The sequence below is a fragment of the Nicotiana sylvestris genome, chromosome 10 (assembly GCF_000393655.2).
Source record: "Nicotiana sylvestris chromosome 10, ASM39365v2, whole genome shotgun sequence".
Lineage (NCBI taxonomy): Eukaryota > Viridiplantae > Streptophyta > Magnoliopsida > Solanales > Solanaceae > Nicotiana > Nicotiana sylvestris.
In genome coordinates, this window is record NC_091066.1 from 31,776,835 (window position 1) to 31,795,716 (window position 18,882).

The 18,882-nt window shown below is 40.0% G+C and overlaps 1 long non-coding RNA gene across 1 annotated transcript; it reads left to right on the plus strand.

The window, feature by feature from the left end:
• The first annotated feature begins 15,189 nt into the window (after positions 1–15,189).
• On the plus strand, positions 15,190–15,931 carry LOC104246292 (uncharacterized). Its single transcript, XR_715931.2, has 2 exons — positions 15,190–15,412; positions 15,642–15,931. It is a non-coding gene; the product is annotated as an uncharacterized lncRNA (long non-coding RNA).
• Positions 15,932–18,882: the final 2,951 nt, after the last annotated feature.

Sequence of the window (18,882 nt, forward strand, 5' to 3'; positions counted from 1 at the left end):
GTTGTTGATGGCCTATTTCGGGGAAGGCCTATCAAGAATCGCCTCGGAATGGTATATGAATCACGAAATCTCCCACTGGCACATTTGGGATGATAGCTCGAGATTTGTCAGACTGTTCCAATACAATATCGACATAGCTCTAGACATGAACTCACTGTCTAACTTGAAGAAGAAAATTCCGGAAAGTTTCCGCAAATATGCTATCAAATGGCGCGAGTAGGTCGTCAGAGTGAAACCGCCCATGGATGAGATAGAAATGATTACAGTCTTCTTGCAGGCCCAAGAGGCCGATTATTTTCAGAATATGATGTCCGCTATGGGCAAACAGTTTGCAGAGGCAATCAATATCGGAGAAATAGTAGAGAACGGTCTGAAGACTAGACGAAAATTGAGACAAGTTGCTTTGAAATCTACTTCCCAAGCCATCTAGAATGGCTCAGGGGGTTTAGCTAGACATAAAAAGATGGAGGAAGGAGCCATGATGGCTTTGGGTTCAAGAGAGCCTCACCGATCATTTAATCACTCACATGTCGTCAAGAGCCCCACAACACTACTATCCACACCAATATGCAGCCTATGCCATGGCACCGCCTCACTATGCGGTGATGAATGCCTAACCCTATACACGGCTACAACAACACTACAACCAAGCCCGAGCTCTACCTCCTAGAAATAACCATCCCTACCAAGCTCCATATAACCTTGTCCACCACAAAACAACCACTAACATAATCCACGCCCTCGTGAGCTCCCAGGAGAAAATATTTCATCCCTATTGGTGAATCCTACTCCAGCCTTTTCAAGAAGTTGATCCAACTGGGTCTGTTGCAACTTGTACCCCCTAATCGACAAAATCCTGAATCCCCATCATACAGTCCCGGTACCAGGTGTGCTTACCATTCGAGAGTAAAGGTTCACAAATCGGAGGACTGTTAGACCCTCGAAAGGGTAGTTGAAAGCTTGATAGAACAAAAAAGAGTTATGCTGAGGGACGAGGAAGTCCCTAATGTGACTAACAATCCGTTATCGGCTCACAGCAATGGTTCGGTCATTTGAATGATTTGTGATGACAAGGAATTTGATCCAGCATTGAAAGTCATCATTATCATCGCCAATTCAGATACAAGACCCAGAGCGGCAGTGAAACAAGCCAAAACTAAAAAGAAAATCACTCTGGTTCCTCAAGCTGTAGAAACAAAGACTAGGGCAGCACCCTAAGAATGCGGTTCTCTATGTTCCTCAAGCCCCAAGAAAAGAACATCTCATCTTGAACATTCCCAAGAAATTTGAGCAAAAGGAGGCTACGTTGAATATGCCAAGATTGTATATGCCAAAAGGGACCTATGTGGCGTAGGGCCGGTAATTCCACCGAGGCTGATTGAGCCCGTGGTTATCAGCCGCGCACCATAGAGCCCTATGAGAGACCCCATCGTAGTCCCCTACAATAACAACAGAACAGTGATTACCTAAAAGGGGAAATAGGTCGTGGGAGAAGTGAATAAAATGAATCAGTCTAATAATTACCACAACCCGGAAGAGTTAAAGAAATCCAAACTGAACAAGGATAAATGGTTTCCACCCAAGAAGCCTGTGAGCGATGAGGAAGCAGAAGCTTTTTTCTGAAAGATGAAAACTTCAGAATATGCAATAGTTGACTAACTCCGGAAGATCCTTTCCCAAGTATCCCTTTTATCTTTGCTGCTAAGTTCGAATGAACACCAGAAGGTACTCTTGAAAAAATTGAATGAGGCATATGTCCCAGTTGACACTTTAGTTAAACAATTGGAGAGAAAGTATGAGCGATTCTTTGAGATCAATACACTCCAGTTGAATAATTGGAGAGAATGAATTAGCGATTCTTTGAGATCAATAGGATTTCTTTCAGCCGCGATGATTTGCCTCAAAAGGGAGCCTCCCACAACAAAGACTTCCCCCTAACTGCCAAATGTGAGGGCTATTATGTGAAGAGAGTCATGCTAGATGGTGGTTCCGGGGTTGATATTTCCCTTTCTAAACACTCCAGAGAATGGAGATTAGAACGAAAAGAACCCGAGCTAACTACGTCTGTGTGCGGGCTTTCGATAGGGTCAAGAGAGACACAATAGGGGAAATCGATCTGATTTTGACTATTGGCCCTGTGGATTTTGAGGTGACTTTCCAGGTTTTGGACATGGACACTTCATACAATTTTCTCTTGGGAAGGCCATGGATTCATGCTGCCGGAGTTGTTCCCTCAACACTCAACCAAATGGTTAAATTTGAATATAAAAACCAAGATATTGTCGTACAGGGGGAAGATGAGAAATCCATCTATAGGGACCCTTCAGTCTCGTGCCTTGAAGCTAGGGAAGGCAGCGAGCATATTGTATATCAGGCCTTCGAGATTGTGGTTGCTGACCAATGTGAAGATGGGGGCCCATTACCTCAACCTTGCTTTTCTAATGCCTCTGTCATGGTTGCCACTCAAATGATTAGACATGAGTACAAGCCCGGAAAGGGACTCGTGGTATCTCTACAAGTTATCACAGAGCCTATTACTTCGATCGCATATGAGAAGTTTTTCCGCGTGGGTTTCAGAGCTACAGGGGCCAACAGAAAATGGGTTGATGAGCACAAAGAAAAAGGGTGGGTCCTACCCTATCCCGTTCCGCATCTCACTAGGTCATTTGTTAAATCAAAATATATGGAAGAAGAAGAAGAGGCTTTCACGGTTGAAGAAATTGATGATATTTGTGAAGCTTTGAAACAAATGTTATATGAGTCTCACATGGTATAGTCAGGGGAAGGCATGAGCACTGCTAAGGTGCATATATGGGACCAGATACCAAGCTTCAGAAATTGAAAGCTACCACATTCCCTGTCAGATAGGAGTCCCGGTAATTCAGTCTTGCCATCTTTTCTACATTACGAGTTATTTTAGGGTGTAACTCAAATATTTTTACTTTATTGTATTTTGATTTGATGTAAACCCTCATATCTTCAATTCAATGAAATGAAATCAATAATTCATCATCCATAGATATCTCTTTTTCTTTTCTTTTTTTCTGATTTTTGCTATTTTTCTTATCTTTTTCTTTTCGGTTCTAATAATGCGGACTTAAATAATATAACATGCTTGCGGACTTCATGCCCAAATCTTAAAACGCTATCTAACTTTGAAATAATGAATCAAGAATCAGAATATGATGAATATGAGGCTTTTAGGGAAATAAATCGAGAATTAGAACAATTTGAGAATAAGCCTAAGCTAAACTCAAATGAAACCAAGCCAGTTAACTTGGGTAGTCTAGAAGAGGTCCGAGAAACCATGATAAGCATTCATGCCAATGAAAGAACTTGAGATGCCCTAATCCAACTTTTGTTTGAATTCAAAGACGTGTTTGCATGGTCCTAGGATGATATGCCAGGGTTGAGTGTTGATTTGGTGGTACATAAATTTCCAGCATATCCCGGTTATCCACCCATCCAACAAAACCAGAGAAATTTTAAAACGGACATCAGTGATAAGATCAAGGAAGAAGTCACCAAACAATTGAAAGCTGGTGTGATTCGAGTGGTCTGATACACCACGTGGTTGGCTAATGTAGTTCCAGTGCCAAAGAAAGACGGGAAAATCCGAGTGTATGTTGATTACCGAGATTTGAACAAAGCAAGCCCCAAGGAAAACTTTCCATTGCCAAACATCCACATTCTTGTTGAACACTGTGCTAAACACGAGATACAGTCTTTTGTGAATTCTTATGCTGAGTACCACCAGGTTCGGATGAATGAAGAAGACACAGAAAAGACGGCTTTCACCACACCTTGGGGCACTTACTGTTACAGGTTCATGTCATTTGGTCTGAAAAATGCCAGGGCAACCTACATGAGAGCTATGGTTGCCATTTTCCATGACATGATGCACCAGGAAATTGAGGTGTATGTGGATGATGTGATCATTAAATCCATAACGCAAGAAGATCATGTGCGAGATTTGAGGAAGTTCTTTGAGTGTCTGCGCAGGTATGACTTGAAATTGAATCTAGCTAAATATGCATTTGGAGTTCCGCCCGAAAAAAATTTGGGGTTTATAGTCAGTTGGAGGGGTTCGAGTTAGATCCAACAAAGATAAATTCTATTCGGGAATTGCCACCTCTGAAAACCAAGAAAGAGGTCATGAGTCTGCTAGGAAGATTGAATTACATCAGCAGATTCATTGCGCAGCTTACTACCACGTGTGAGCCCATATTCAATTTCTTAAAGAAAGACGCGGCAATCAAATGGATAGATGAGTGTCAAGAATCTTTTGATAAAATCAAAGAATATCTGTCAAATCCGCTAGTGTTGGTTCCACCTGAGCCCGGGAGACCTTTGTTCTTGTACCTGATAGTCTTGGAAAATTCTTTCGGCTGTGTCCTGGGGAAACACGATGTGATCGGGAAGAGAGAGCAAGCCATATATATTTAATCAAGAAGTTTACCAGTTATGAAGCCAAATACACTTTGTTGGAAAGAACTTGTTGTGTCGTAACTTGGTCGCCAAAAAACTAAGACATTATCTGTTGGCTTACACAATATATCTCATAACCAGAATGGATCCTCTAAAGTACATATTCCAAAAACCAATGCCCACGGGAAGGTTAGCAAAGTGGCAAATCCTGCTCACCAAGTTCGACATTGTCTATGTCACTCGCACGGCGATGAAAGCCCAAGCCTTGGCGGATCATCTAGCGTAAAACCAGGTCGATGATGAATACCAACTCCTAAGCACTTATTTTTCAGACGAGGAAGTGAAGTCAATTGAAGTAAATCCAGAGAACATCAATGCTTGGAAAATGTTCTTTGATTGAGTTGTAAATGCAAAAGGTGTCGGGATCGGGGCAATTCTGGTTTCTCCTACAGGTAAGCACTATCCGGCCAAAATCCGGCTTAGGTTCTTCTGTACAAACAACACCACCGAGTATGAAGCATATATTATGGGTATGAATATGGCAGTTGATCTGGATATAGAGGAATTGTTAATCGTGGGGGATACTGATTTGATCATTCGGCAAGCCCAAGGTGAGTGGGAAACTCGAGACATCAAACTCATTCCATACAAGCAACATGTGGAATATCTCAACAAACGATTCAAGTCCGTCGAGTTCATGTATATTCCTTGATTCCACAATGAGAATGCTGATGCACTAGCTACTTTGGCCTCAATGATGCCGTACCCAGGTAATATCCATATTGACCCGTCGAAAATCTAAGTCCGAGAAAGGCATGGCTATTATAATGCAATTGAAATAGAGTCAGATGTCAGCCATGGTATCATGATATCAAAAGGTTTTTAAAAACAAAAGAATATCCCGAGCAGGCTAGTGGAGATCAAAAGAGAACTATCAGAAGGCTTGCAAGCAGTTTCTTTTTGAGTGGAGAGATCCTATACAAAAGGAATCCAGATCTGAACCTTTTAAGGTACAAATATTTCCAAGAAGCCTAAAAGACTATGAATAAAGTGAATTGAGGATTATGTGGGCCCCACATTAATGGGTATGTCCTTGCAAAGAAAATACTCCGGGCAGGTTATTACTAGATGACCATGGAAAAATATTGCTTCAGTTTCGTGCGGAAGTGCCATCAGTGCCAGATACATGGTGACCTGATTCATGCACCGCCTTTAGAATTACATTCTATGTCAGCGCCTTGGCTGTTTGTTGCTTGGGGCATAGATGTTACTGGGCTAATCAAGCTGAAAGCTTCAAATGGGCATATCTTCATCTTGGTTGGCATTGATTATTTCACAAAGTGGGTCGAAGCAGTCACTTTCAAAACGTCACCAAAAAAGCAGTAGTGGACTTTGTGCATTCCAACATTATTTGTCATTTTGGTATTCCTAAAACTATCATCATAGACAATGCTGCAAATCTGAATAGCCACATGATGAGGGAGGTATGCGAATAATTTAAAATTATGCATCGTAATTCTACCCTATATCGGCCCAAAGCTAATAGCGTTGTTGAAGCTGCAAACAAGAATATCAAGAAGATCCTCAGGGAAATGATTCAGGGTTCCAGACAATGGCATGAAAAGTTGCCATTTGCATTATTGGGATATCGCACGATCGTGCGCACATCAGTCGGGGTCATTCCCTACTTATTGGTTTATGGCACTGAAGCCGTAATACCTGTAGAAATTGAGATTCCCTCTCTTCGGATCATTTTTGAAGCCTAGATCGAGGATGATGAATGGGTCAAAACCAGGTAGGAACAGTTGACTATGATTGACGAAAAGCAGATGGCTGCAGTTTGCCACGGGCAATTATACCAACAAAGAATGATCCTTTGCCTACAACAAGAAAGTGCAGCCCAGAAAATTCAAAGTGGGGCAACTCGTTCTAAGACGCATTCTCCCGCATCATGAAGAAGCCAAAGGAAAATTTGCTCTAAATTGGAAATGTTCGTACATTATAAGAAGAGTGTTGCAAAAAGGAGTGTTGTATTTGGGAGATATCGAAGGAAACAGCCCCGAGACAGATCTCAATGCAGATGCGGTCAAAAGGTATTACGTTTGACCCATTTTCACAGCTTTAACATGCTTCGATTGGAATGACGAAGGCTTTCTTTCTCACTATCCAAACACTACCAACCCTTTGCAAATCCTTTGAGTCGGTTCCCTTTCTTTGACTACACTCTTTGGAACTTGGAGGTTATTGTTATTAAAAATGAAAATAAAAAATAAAAAATAAAAAACAAAGTTAATTGAACTATGTTCGACTTGATTCCGAAAGGATACGTAGGCAGCCTCTCTTTGAGGTTCGGTCACACCAAAAAAATCCACATTTCCCCAAAAGTCAAAACTGGGGCAGAAATTACAATGGTTCGGCGATGGTTTCGCTTGAAAGGTTCCAAAGTTGTATTTAAATCCAAATTCTTTTACCCAATCCTTTTCAAGTCCTTCCAATTAATCGTCAAGAATGTCCAAAGTTGTAGGATTCGGTTACTTATATCTGATACAACAAATGAGAAAAACGAAATAAGAGAGTCTTATTGGTGAAAACCCCCATGGGCATCGTAAGGCGACGGTAAGAAAAGAAATTAAAAATGAGAGTGTCTTGTAAGTGAAAACTCGCAAAGAGCACTATAAGGCAATGGTGAGAAGAGAAACAAGAGAGGTCAGTTGGTGAAAACCCGCAAAGGGTGCCACTGATCAGAAAAGAGGTTCCTCGTAGCCATTGGCATCGACATAGTCCTGGGAAAGTTTCTCGATTTCAAGGAAAAAGTTGTAATGAATTTTTGAGAGTCGGACAGTTTACACAGATCAGGCATCCAGTCCAAAAGGCATGTCATGTTCATTGAAATCCGCATGTACTCTAGATAAGTCCTTCCTTCCTTTCCCCGAAAGGGATACCTCTTGTCTAAATTCATTTTCCATTCCATCGTCTGTTTTTCTTTGAATCGCTTTTGGTCTAACTCTGTTCCAAAACTAAGACAAAGAAAGGATAGTGAGACTGATTTACAGGGTTCTCAATTGATACAAGTTAATATGCAAAAAGGCACCTCGCCTTGGCAAGGGCGCAAGTCAACCCCGATTATCCATGATGGCAGATGCTTTGAAAACAAAAACTCTCGAAAGAAGGAAATCAAATTGAAGTGCCTATAAAGGCAAAATGAAGTTGAAAAGGTTGAGTCCCACGTGACTAACCACCTTGGCAAGGTTTGAAAAACCAAGGATTTTCCAATAATCTGAAGTTAAAAATTTTAAGAAAGAAGTCAAAGGCCTACAAAGGCAAAATACAGTTGGAAAGGTTAAATCCCACGTGACTAACCGTCATGGTAAAGTTTTGGAAAAGCCAAAGGTTCTCCAAGGCCAAAAATGCAATCAGTATCCAAGAAACCACTAGTTGCAGTTAAAATCATCATCAAAGAAGTCGGGCCGATATCAAATGACTGAAACACCCAAGGCCGCAAAACCAACCACTGTTTCAAACTGATAAATTGTTCTTTGTTTGAAAAATAGGAAACAGGTGCAATCCAAAAGTAAGCTTCCAGGAAGCAAGTGCAATCAAAAGAAATCGCGCGGAGGCTAAAAATAGCTTCGCAGCAGCAACAACTCCAAAAAGGGTAGTTTTCTCCAAACTCTTTCCCACATTTCACTCATTCTCTGAATTAAAAGAAGAAAGAAAGTTCAAAATCATTGTAATATAGGGACCCCAATCCCTAGTTGCATGTGACGATCCAGCCGGTTATCTTAAGAATTAATGCCTCGATCCCCTATTAACTGCTTTCCTCGAGTTTATTTCTGCTATTTTGATTTGTCTGGACGTTCGGTTTTAAGTTTCGGGGAGTTTTGGGACACTTAGTCCCTAAATGAGAGCTTAAGTGTTGGAAAATTGACCGTAGTCGGAATAGTGTGAAGACGGCCTTAGAATGGAAATTCGATGGTTCCGTTAGCTCCGTTAGGTGATTTCAGGCTTAGGGGCGTGTTCGGATTGTGTTTTGGAGGTCCGTAGCTAATTTAGGCTTGAAATGGCGAAAGTTGAATTTTTGAAGTTTCCGGTTCGATAGTGAGATTTTGATCCGAGGGTCGGAATGGAATTCCGGAAGTTGGAGTAGCTCCGTAGTGTTGAATTTGATGTGTGTGCAAAAGTTTAGGTCATTCGGACGAGGTATGATAGACTTTTTGATCGAAAGCGTATTTTGAGAATTTTGGAGTTCTAAGGCTTGAATCCATTGTTAATTTGAGGTTTTGATGTTGTTTTAGGTGTTTTAAGGATTGGTACAAGTTTGGATAGTGGTTTGTGACTTGTTGGTGCCTTTGGATGAGGTCCCGGAGGCCTTGTGATGAATTCGGATGGTTGACGAAAAGATTTTTGAGTTAGAGTTACAGCATCAGCTGCTGGTTCTGTCATAACCGCACCTGCGGTTTGGGTTCCGTAGGTGCAGCACCACAGAAGCGGCTAAGTGGACATAGAAGCAGAATTTGGTCATTTCTTCAGGAACCGCAGAAGCAGTACCGCATCTGCGGATTGGGAGTCGTAGATGCAGAAACTGGCCCTTTAATAAAAAGTCATAGATGCAACCTTGGCTCCATAGAAGTGGGACCACAGATGCGGTCCCAGGGCCGCAAATGCGTAATCGTTGGGCAGAACATATAAATTCTTGCCTTCGCGAAATTTAGCCATTTTTCATCTTTTAAAAACGGGAAAAAGCTTGGGGAGCACTTTTCAAGAGGAATTTTCAGAGGAATTCATTGGGGTAAGGTATTTGGTCCCTAAACTCGTTATTGGAGTGATTTTTATCAATTTAAGCATGAAATATTAAGGAAAATCAGTGGTAATTGGGGGGTTAGGGCTTGTCTAATTGGAGACCTTTGAATGATTATTTGAGGGACAAATTGAGGTCCGATTTTGGTACTTTTGATATGACTGGACTCGTGAGGGTGCAAGGTTTTTGAAAATATAAATTTTACCCGATTCCGAGATGTGGGCATTTTGGTCATTTTACCTAATTTAGCGTATTAGCTTAGAATTTCTTTGTAGAATCAATTACTTAAAGCGTTATTTACATTATGAAATTGAATTGAATAGATTTGGGACATTGGGAGTCCAGTACTCATGGCAAGAGTGTGGTTTCGCATTGATTATTGAGCCGGTTCGAGGTAAGTGGCTTGTCTAACCTTGTATGGGGGACCTTCCCCTTAGAATTGGTATATCTGGTAATTGTAATGCCTTGTACGCGAGGTGATGAGTGTGTACTTGTGCTAATTATTGGAAATCCGGTTTTCTTTAAGTAATTAATAGTATGTTTCTTTTTCTGTTTCTATTACTTGCACTATTAAGCCTATTGTTAGCTTAGGAAAGCATGTCTAAGTGACTTAATTATTTTATTTGTTCAACCTGCCTTACCTGAATTTTGTGCAGCATGCTAGGCTAGAATCACTTGTTGTCTTAATATGAATTTTTGCCATTTCTATATATTTTCCTACTGTTGCTGTGTATTTATTTTGGGACTACGGATGTCCGGTAGCTCCCCGTTGTCTGTTTATTTTGGGACTACGGATGTGGGAATCTGGTAGATCCTCCTTGTCTATTTATTTTAGGACTTCGAATGTGGGATTCCGGTAGATCCCCCTGCACAGTTATATGGAACTACGGGAATGCACCCGGTAGATTCTCCCAGTACTGGGTATTTACATTTGGGACTACGGAACGGGATTTCGATAGATCCCCGCGCACTATGAGTTGGACTACGCGACGGGATCCCGGGAGATCCATTGGATATTTACATATGGGACTACAAGACAGTATCCTGGGAGATCCCCAATTGTTATTATTGATGCTGAGCAGTATTTCCTTTCCGTGTTTACCTTGTTTTGTATAGGTGTTGTTGTCCTGTAGATCCTGTGTTATTTTATTGTTGTACTTATTTATATTGTTCTATTCTATACTGTTGATCTTTACATTTTATTTAACCTTAGTAGGGCCCTGACCTTCCTCGTCACTACCCAACCGAGGTTAGGCTTGGCACTTGCTAAGTACCGCTGTGGTGTACTCATGCCCTTTCTACGCATGTTTTTCATGTGCAGATCCAGGTACCGCTACTCAGGACTACCATCCTTGAGGGAGGCGACTGCTCTAGAGACTTCGAGGTACATCTGCTGCGTCCGCAGACCGATGAGTCCCTTTCTATTCTAGCGGTTAAACATTGCCCTTCTGTATTTTCTTTCTTGTTAGATATTTTGGAGTTAGACTGTTAGATATTCCAAAGGCTTGTGTTTCGGTGAGTTTCCGGGTTTTGGGATAGTGTACTTGGTTTTGAGAATGTTGTGTTGTATATGCCGACCGACATTATAACTATTGTTCCCATTCAGTTATTTTGGTTTTTGATTATTTCTTCTGCAAGTTTCGTTTATGTTACACATTTGTTAGGCTTACCTAGTCGTAGAGACTAGGTGCCGTCACGACAGTTCATGGAGGGAGAACTGGGGTCGTGACACTGCATTTTCCGACATAGCGTCTCCACTCGCTAGTCTCTTTTACAACATAGGGTCTGCACTCCCTAGTTGATTTTATTTTAGATATAGGGTCTCCACTCCCTAATCGTTTTTCCAACATAGGGTCTCCACTCCCTAGTTGATTTTATTTTATACATAGGGTCTTCACTCCCTAGTAACTTTACCAACATAGGGTCTCAACTCCCTAGTTGATTTTATTTTAGACATAACGTCTCCACTTCCTAGTATCTTTTCCAACATAAGGTCTCCACTCCCTAGTTGATGTAATTAGAGAAATAGGGTCTCCACTCCCTAGTTGCTTTTCTAACTTAGGGTCTCCACTCCCTAGTTGATCTCATTTTTAGATATAGGGTCTCCACTCCCTAATCTTTTTCCCAACATAGGCTTTTCACTCACTAGTTGATGTTATTTTAGACATAGGGTCTCCACTCCCTAGTCGTTTTTCCAACATAGGGTCTTTACTCCCTAGTTAAACTTATTTTAAATATAGGGCCCCTACTCCCTAGTTTCTTTTCCAACATAGGGCCTTCACTCCCTAGTTGATGTTATTTTAGACATAGGGTCTCCACTCCCTAGTCGTTTTTCTGACATAGGGTCTCCGCTCCCTAGTTGAACTTATTTTAGATATAGGGTCTCTACTCCCTAGTCTCTTTCCCAATATAGTGTCTCCATTCCCTAGTTGATTTTATTTTAAACATAGGGTCTCCATTTCCTAGTTGATTTTATTTTTAGATATAGTGTATCCACTCCCTAGTCTTTATTTTCTCGGGGTGCACACCTTTTTTTTGCTTTCAATAATGAAGTAGTATAGAATTTTATTTCAAATAACTCACGAAATTTTCCTAGTGAAAACTGGGGCAGAAAATTTTGTTCATTTGTTTGTTTTAGGTGTCTGAGTAGGTTTTACCTCGAGGCACAGAGGTTCGAGACGACCAAAAGAAAAAATCTCAATCCAGAATAAAAGACAAAGAAAAGAAATGAACCCAAATGCAGAAGCTGATGCAAAGATGTGGACTGCTCAAGACATGACTGAAGTCACGAGCATTGCATGTCCCGTTTTGATCAGAATAAACCATAGAAGAATGAGCTAACACCTACAACTGGCAAGCATCAAGGTTCAGATAAGAGTCTGAATGAAGAGCCAGTCAAGACTCAAGATCAAGTTTCAGAAGACTTATAGATATGAATCTTGTAACTCATAACTGATAGGCTTGTTTAATTTCTTTTCATTTTGATTTTGATGTAATAAGGATTCAGCAAGCAGTAACAGCAGCAACAGCAGTGAAATCACAACTTTTCGATAGTCCCAGCTACCAAAATTTTCAGAACTACACTGACATGATTCCTTTATATCCAAGGATATGTAGGCAACCTCTAAAATAAGGTTCGATCATTTTTTTTCAAAATGCTTCCGAATGGAGTGTCAACGGGCAAAAATTACTCGTAATTGCTCACTTTATCTTTGTCCGAAAACTCTTCATATTTTCGAGCAAAGAGGTCCAAAAACTCTTCATATTAACAAAGAAAGGAAAAGATAAGGCTTTTGTTTGTGTTCGACAAGCACCTCAGAGGCCCAAATTGGGCAAATCCGCCCCAGTTCACACCAAATACCCACCCCAGTCTGTTTCCATCATTCAAATAACCAAACGACCCCATTTTATTATCTTTTAATCCCCACCATCCATTGAGATTCATCCTACGGTCGAGAACTGAAGTCCCAAGCCCCTTAAAACTGTCTCTGAGACCGACCCTTACCCCCAAAGACCCCTCTCATAACTCACCCCGCCTCTCTCTCTTTCTCTCACCCTCCACCATCTGTCGCTGCTGGAAATCACCCACGGCAGCGGCCCGTCTCCAATCACACCCAAATTTGAATCACACAATCCCCACACCTTCCTCAATCCTAATCCCTCATCAATTTTCCCAGAAAACCACCATAGCTCATTGAATCGTAGATCTAAGAATTCACAAGAACCCTATTTTTTCTTTTTTCCATTTATCCCCAAACCTCTGCTCATGAGATGTCACTCAACAATTACTATCATTTGGTGAAGGGGTCCGCTCATTCTTGGGCCACTAGAGTCTGGTTAAACCTCGTTTGATTTGTCATTTTCTTTCCCACATCCCTTCGCTCCATTTCCTCTGGCCTAGTGAGAGGCATTGCTTCATATGGCACTGGTTGGCATTGAAAAGATTTCAGCCAGTGAGTGTGTAACAATTTTTCCGGCTTGCCAGAAATCCCTTTTCTTTTAACAATCTGTATAAGCACCATAGGTATCACTTGTTTTTTTGTTAATGTGTTGTTTACTCAGATTAATTTATATGTTAATTGTAATTGTTCAAATTAGTTCATTTTAGTAAAATATAGCAGCATCGCCACTATCTCTCCTTGAACTAAAATCACATTCTGTGTGTCTAATTGCCCGACTAGACTAGTATGCCTTCTGTCATGGGGTGTTTTATACTCCACAAAAAAACAGCATGCGCGGCAGCCAAGTCTCGACTTGACTTCAGCCTGTTCCAACACTCGGCCAAAATTCTGCAACTTTGGACTTAGATTTATTTAGGCAGCTTTCAACGTAGTAAGTAGATACTGATTTTAGGCAACGGAAAATTGAATGAAGGGACAGAAAATTAAAGTGAACAAAAGGCACAATATACAGGAAACTCTTTCCCAACTTTGTATTTAACTCGAGAATACAAAGAAAACTCAAACTCAAAGTACATCCGTGTACAAAATGAAGATCACTCTTGACCCTCACAAGACTACTCTTAGCCTTAGGTTGTTTTCACTCTTGAAAACAGGTTTAGGACTCCTTCCTAACTCAATTGTGTGCTCTCACACGTTTTTCTACTCTCCCTCTCAAAAAGGGAAGGGTGCTGTCCATTTATAACTTATGAACCAGCCCCATTTACATAATAGTTGCCTATATTTAGGCTTAGGCACTTGCTTAGTCAGCCCACTACTTTAGCTTAGTGTAGTTGACACCCCCAACTACTAGGATCATGTAAATCATGCTAAAGACAATGAGATCATGGCCCTCAAAAACGTGCTAACTCCTGCCAGCTTTTTGGACAATGCTCAACTGCTACCCATGTGCACAGCATGTGCCGATAACCGCCTTTGACTTTGTCAATCCAAGACTTGCTGCCCAATTTTGTGCCATGGCCTGGACCAGGCGCCAATGCCATTGTATCCAGCTGCATTGTGCCGCAATTAGCCTTGCCATCGCCCACGAACTTGGCCCGTTTGCCGCAACTCAATGACATGACAAGTCTGCCCGCGCACTGCCTTTCCGTTGCACATTTGCTTGCCTTTGCCCATCCGTTTCTGCCTTACCTTGGCATCACTGCCTCATGCCTTGATGCCTTTGCCATGATTAAGTGTCATCCTTAGCCCGCAACTCATTGTCAAGCTCTTGCCAAGCTGCCTCGCCTCCGTCAAAGCCTTGGCCATCACTTGCCTGTTTCCCATTTTTTACATTGGTGCTGCTCATGCACCAAGCTTTGCAACACTCTTGCTGCCTCATGACAACACTCTTGTTGTCCGGTCGAGCTCAATTGTTGGAGGTCTAACACCTTCCATGTGAGTATGTGATTGATTATTTGTTGATTTCTATTTGAGTTTGGTTAGTTCAAGAATGCTTAGGTTAATAATTAGAATTGTTTTGACTTTCTAAGTAATTATTTGTCTAGTTGAATCTGAAATCAGTTGATAATTTTTTATATCAGTTTAAATGGTCTATTTGACTATCTAATATGTTAATTAGTTGATAATTTAGGTTTAGTTTATGTTGTTAGCTTAGTGATAGTTTAACTTAGTTAATTATAAGTTTAATTCTGATAAGAGCAGTAATTTTGGATAAAAAGGCAACATGTTTGGATATAAAAAAAAGGGTTAAAAGAAAAGTAATTTGCAAGAATTGAGGGGACTAAAAGGTACACCAAACTTAGGGAATTTGAGTGAAAATGAGATAAAACTTCGAGAAAGGGTCAGTTGTCCTACTTTGTTAAGTAAAAGATGCTGAAAATAAAAAAAAAATAGCAAAAGAGGATAGATGTACAAATTGGTTGAAAAAAGAGATACTTTTTCTCCTGATTTTCAGCTGACGGATCCCTATATTCCCTCTGATTTTTTTTCTCTCACAAGGGTACACTCATTATATAAACCCATGCACATTCATTAAAAAGGGCAAAAGAAAAATCTGGGCATTCTGGGAGAAAATTGATACACTCCTTCATTTTTCCATTCTTAGACTCTAAGCTTTGAGTAGTAGCTAAAGTCTGAAGTCTTCTCTTGCATTTTACTGGGCTTCAAAGGATCTTAGTGGTTTTCTGCTGCTGTTTTGCTACTACTCACTCGAGCAAGTAGTTTGGAACTCCTATCTTTCGTCATTGTTCCTTATTTAGTCATTATTGGCTTTTGCTTTTGTTAGGTACGTCAAAAATTCAGTTGTAGTTCCCTTTTTAATGTAGAAATTATAAAGATGCCTGATTAAGTCTGCTTTTTGCCTTGTTTCATTTAATCTGGCCATTGCTTTCTTTGCTAAATGTTCGATTCTCGCTCCTTTTTTTTGAATTCAATGTTTAAGTCTATTTGTTGATTAGCTATTTGAAATGAATATTTTCATACTTGAAGATTCTAACATTGTTTGATTGCTGCAGTTAGTATCCTCATGAGAATGAGGTATAAATCTTGTTTACTGTTGATACTTTTAACCTATGAGGATGGAGTTTAAGCATGGAATTCAAGATGAAACCAGATGCATGAAGAGTCATGAAGTCAATTGTTTAAGTGTTGTTGGTTATCTTAGTCTTAAGAGTAGAGAAATTCAGTACATAGAAACATTCAGCAATATAAATAGATTTGAATCTTGATTTCAGTATTGTGTATAATTTGAAACATTCATGTGGTAAGAGTTATGGCTAATTTTATTATTCTTATGATGTATTGAGACGATCGTGTGTTGAGAAATTACTCATTCAGATATGGCCCACGTTGTGGTTTAAATTTCGATTGGGTATTGGGCTCCAGTAGAGTAAGCCCATAAGTAATTGGGAAGCATCATTTTATTTTATTTTACATATTTATAGAATAGAGATAATCTTCAACATGGAATAAACACATTTAGCCTCACTTTCAACTGATTTTGTTTTGAAAAATTATGATAGTTTGTTTAGCTTTGTTTTGATTAAACCATGACTTTTGGGCTATACAACCATCTGGGCTCAACTGTATGCCCTTCCAAAACCCATTTCTGCCTCTCTATTTGTGAAATGATTGGTCAAGTAATAACCTATAGTTTTGTTATTTCATTTGTAGATCCGCTTAAAAAATATCAACCAACTAAAGGAACTCATTCCTTCGAATTACGATAATCATTTCATGTATACTCAATCTTACCTTGCCGTGAAGTTATTTTTAAAAAAAAAATCATATATACACTCTACCCACATTATGCCATGTTGTCTAGATCGTTTCCACATGATTCGAAACTCGGGATTTGAGCAAATTAATTCATAAATATACGTAAAATGTTTTAGGCGTGTTCTAATATATTATCATGATTGTGTACACGCTCGCGCGACATAATTATGATTTTCAAAATAAATCAAAGTACGCATTTGCGCGGCTTTGGCCAAAATAAAATAAAGCGTGATTAATTGTGTACATGTACGTGTGACATGATTTTAGCGTCCCAAATAAAATAAATTTACACACATGTGATCTGTTTCAAAGATAAATCCATAACGCCATAATTAAAAGCGGTAAAAGATAAAATGCACATAGGTTCTAAAAATACGTAATTTAATTAAGCCAGGTATGATTAAAGTGACCCTGCTAAAACTACGAAATTCGGGAATGTCTAACATATTCTCCCGGGTTAACAAAATTCCTTACCCGGTCTTCTGTGTTTCACAGGCCTTTAGAACAGAGTCAAATTTCTTCGGTTTGGAATTTTTAAAATAAATCAGTGACTTGGGACACCATAACAATTATCCTAAGTGGCGAATCTAAATTAAATAAATAATCCCATTTTGAATAATGTCACTTTAATTGGAAAAACTCCCTATTTTCTCTGAAAAGGGAGGTGTGACATACCACAGAAATGAACAGAAAATAGCTTGGTAAACTATCTAGCGTCATCAAGGCCTCAGAAGACATAGTGGGCCTGTTACCGGCCTGTGCCGCAACAACCGACTGAACCACCCTAACTGGCTGGGCTATTGGAGTATGATATAGGGGATCCGCCGGCTCCGGGGTGTGAGTAGCAGGAGTATGTGCTCCTTCCTCAGCCCGAGAGACGACTGGTGCCACCGGAAATGCACTAGTCCGAGCCACACTCTCTATAAGGCCCACCAAGCGGACTAGAGCATCCTGAAGCACTGAAGTGGCTATGAATCCCTCCGGGAACTGAGCTGGTCCGACGAGTACGGTCTGAGCTGGGACCTCCTTCTCATGATCAATTTGAGGCTCCACTACGAGTGTTGCTTCTCGAGCTCTAGGATGAGCTCTGCTTCGGCCTCTGGCTCGACCTCTGCCCCTGGTAGTAGCTGCCACAAGGGGCTCCGGCTGCTGATGTTGTCCGTGTTTCCGCCATGTGAGAGAATAAGAATAGAATGGTTCAATCATCAATGATAGAATAAAATCGCACAATAAAGAAAGAAAGAAGTGAAATTTTTTCTAAACTCCATAGCCTCTGGAAGATAAGTACAGACGTCTCCGTACTGATCCTCCAAACTATACTAAGTTTGCTCATGACTCGTGAGACCTAGGCAACCTAGTGCTCTGATACTAACTTATCACGACTTGGAATTCCCACCCCTGGGACTGTGATGATGCCTAATATTTCACTTGGCAAGCCAAAGTTAAATATAATTATTATCCATTTTTAATAATTTTCAAATTAAATGATAATGATGAAACTGAATAGTCTGAAAATAAGGTAGTAAGCTAATAAGTGATGATATCCAAATACAAAATTCCGAAACTTGTGTCACAAATACATGAGCGTCTAAAATACTACAGATAATAGTCTGAAATAAACATAACTGTCTGAATCAAAACAAATAATTAAAGGAGGTAGAAGGGGACTTCAGGGCTGCGAAACCTGCGCAGCTATACCTCAAGTCTCCTATGAATAGCTGGATCCGAGCAGGTCTACTGAACACTGTTGGGACCAACTCAGGTATCTGCATAAAAAATGCAGAGTGTAGTATGAGTACAACTGGCCGCATGTACTATGTAAGTGTCAAGTCTAATCTCGACGAAGTGGTGACAAAGCTAAAGCAGGTCACTTATGTAACCTGTACGCAATAATAATAATAATAATAATAATAATAATAATAATAATAATAATAATAATAATAATAATAATAATAATAACATAAAAGATAGAAATAAAAGTAAATCAGTTAATTCATAACAACGAACTCAAATCGAACTAACAGAGAGTCCAGAATAACCAGTCATATAAGCTCTTCCAGATTACCGAGGCCAATCCCACAGTCACAGGAAAATATAATTTTAATCAATTTTTTGTGGCGTGAAACCCGATCCCACAATATAAACTTTAAATAATTCGTTATGGAGCGCAACCCGATCCCACAAATATTATCATTTGTGAATATCATAATCCGTCCTTATTCCGCCATTTCAATTCATTACCTTTTAATTTTCGTTGTGGCGTGCAACCCGCTCCCCAAACAATTTCAAACAATAATAGCAATTCAACAACCAAGATTTACAAGAAGTTCTACATCAAGAGAACAAATGTACGAGCAATGAAGAATAACATGATAATAAAAAAGGACTCAAACTGCGCACGCAAATCGAGAAACGCTAAATGGAGCTTTTCGAGGTCTTGGTACACATAAATGAAGTCTAAAACTCAAAATGACCTAT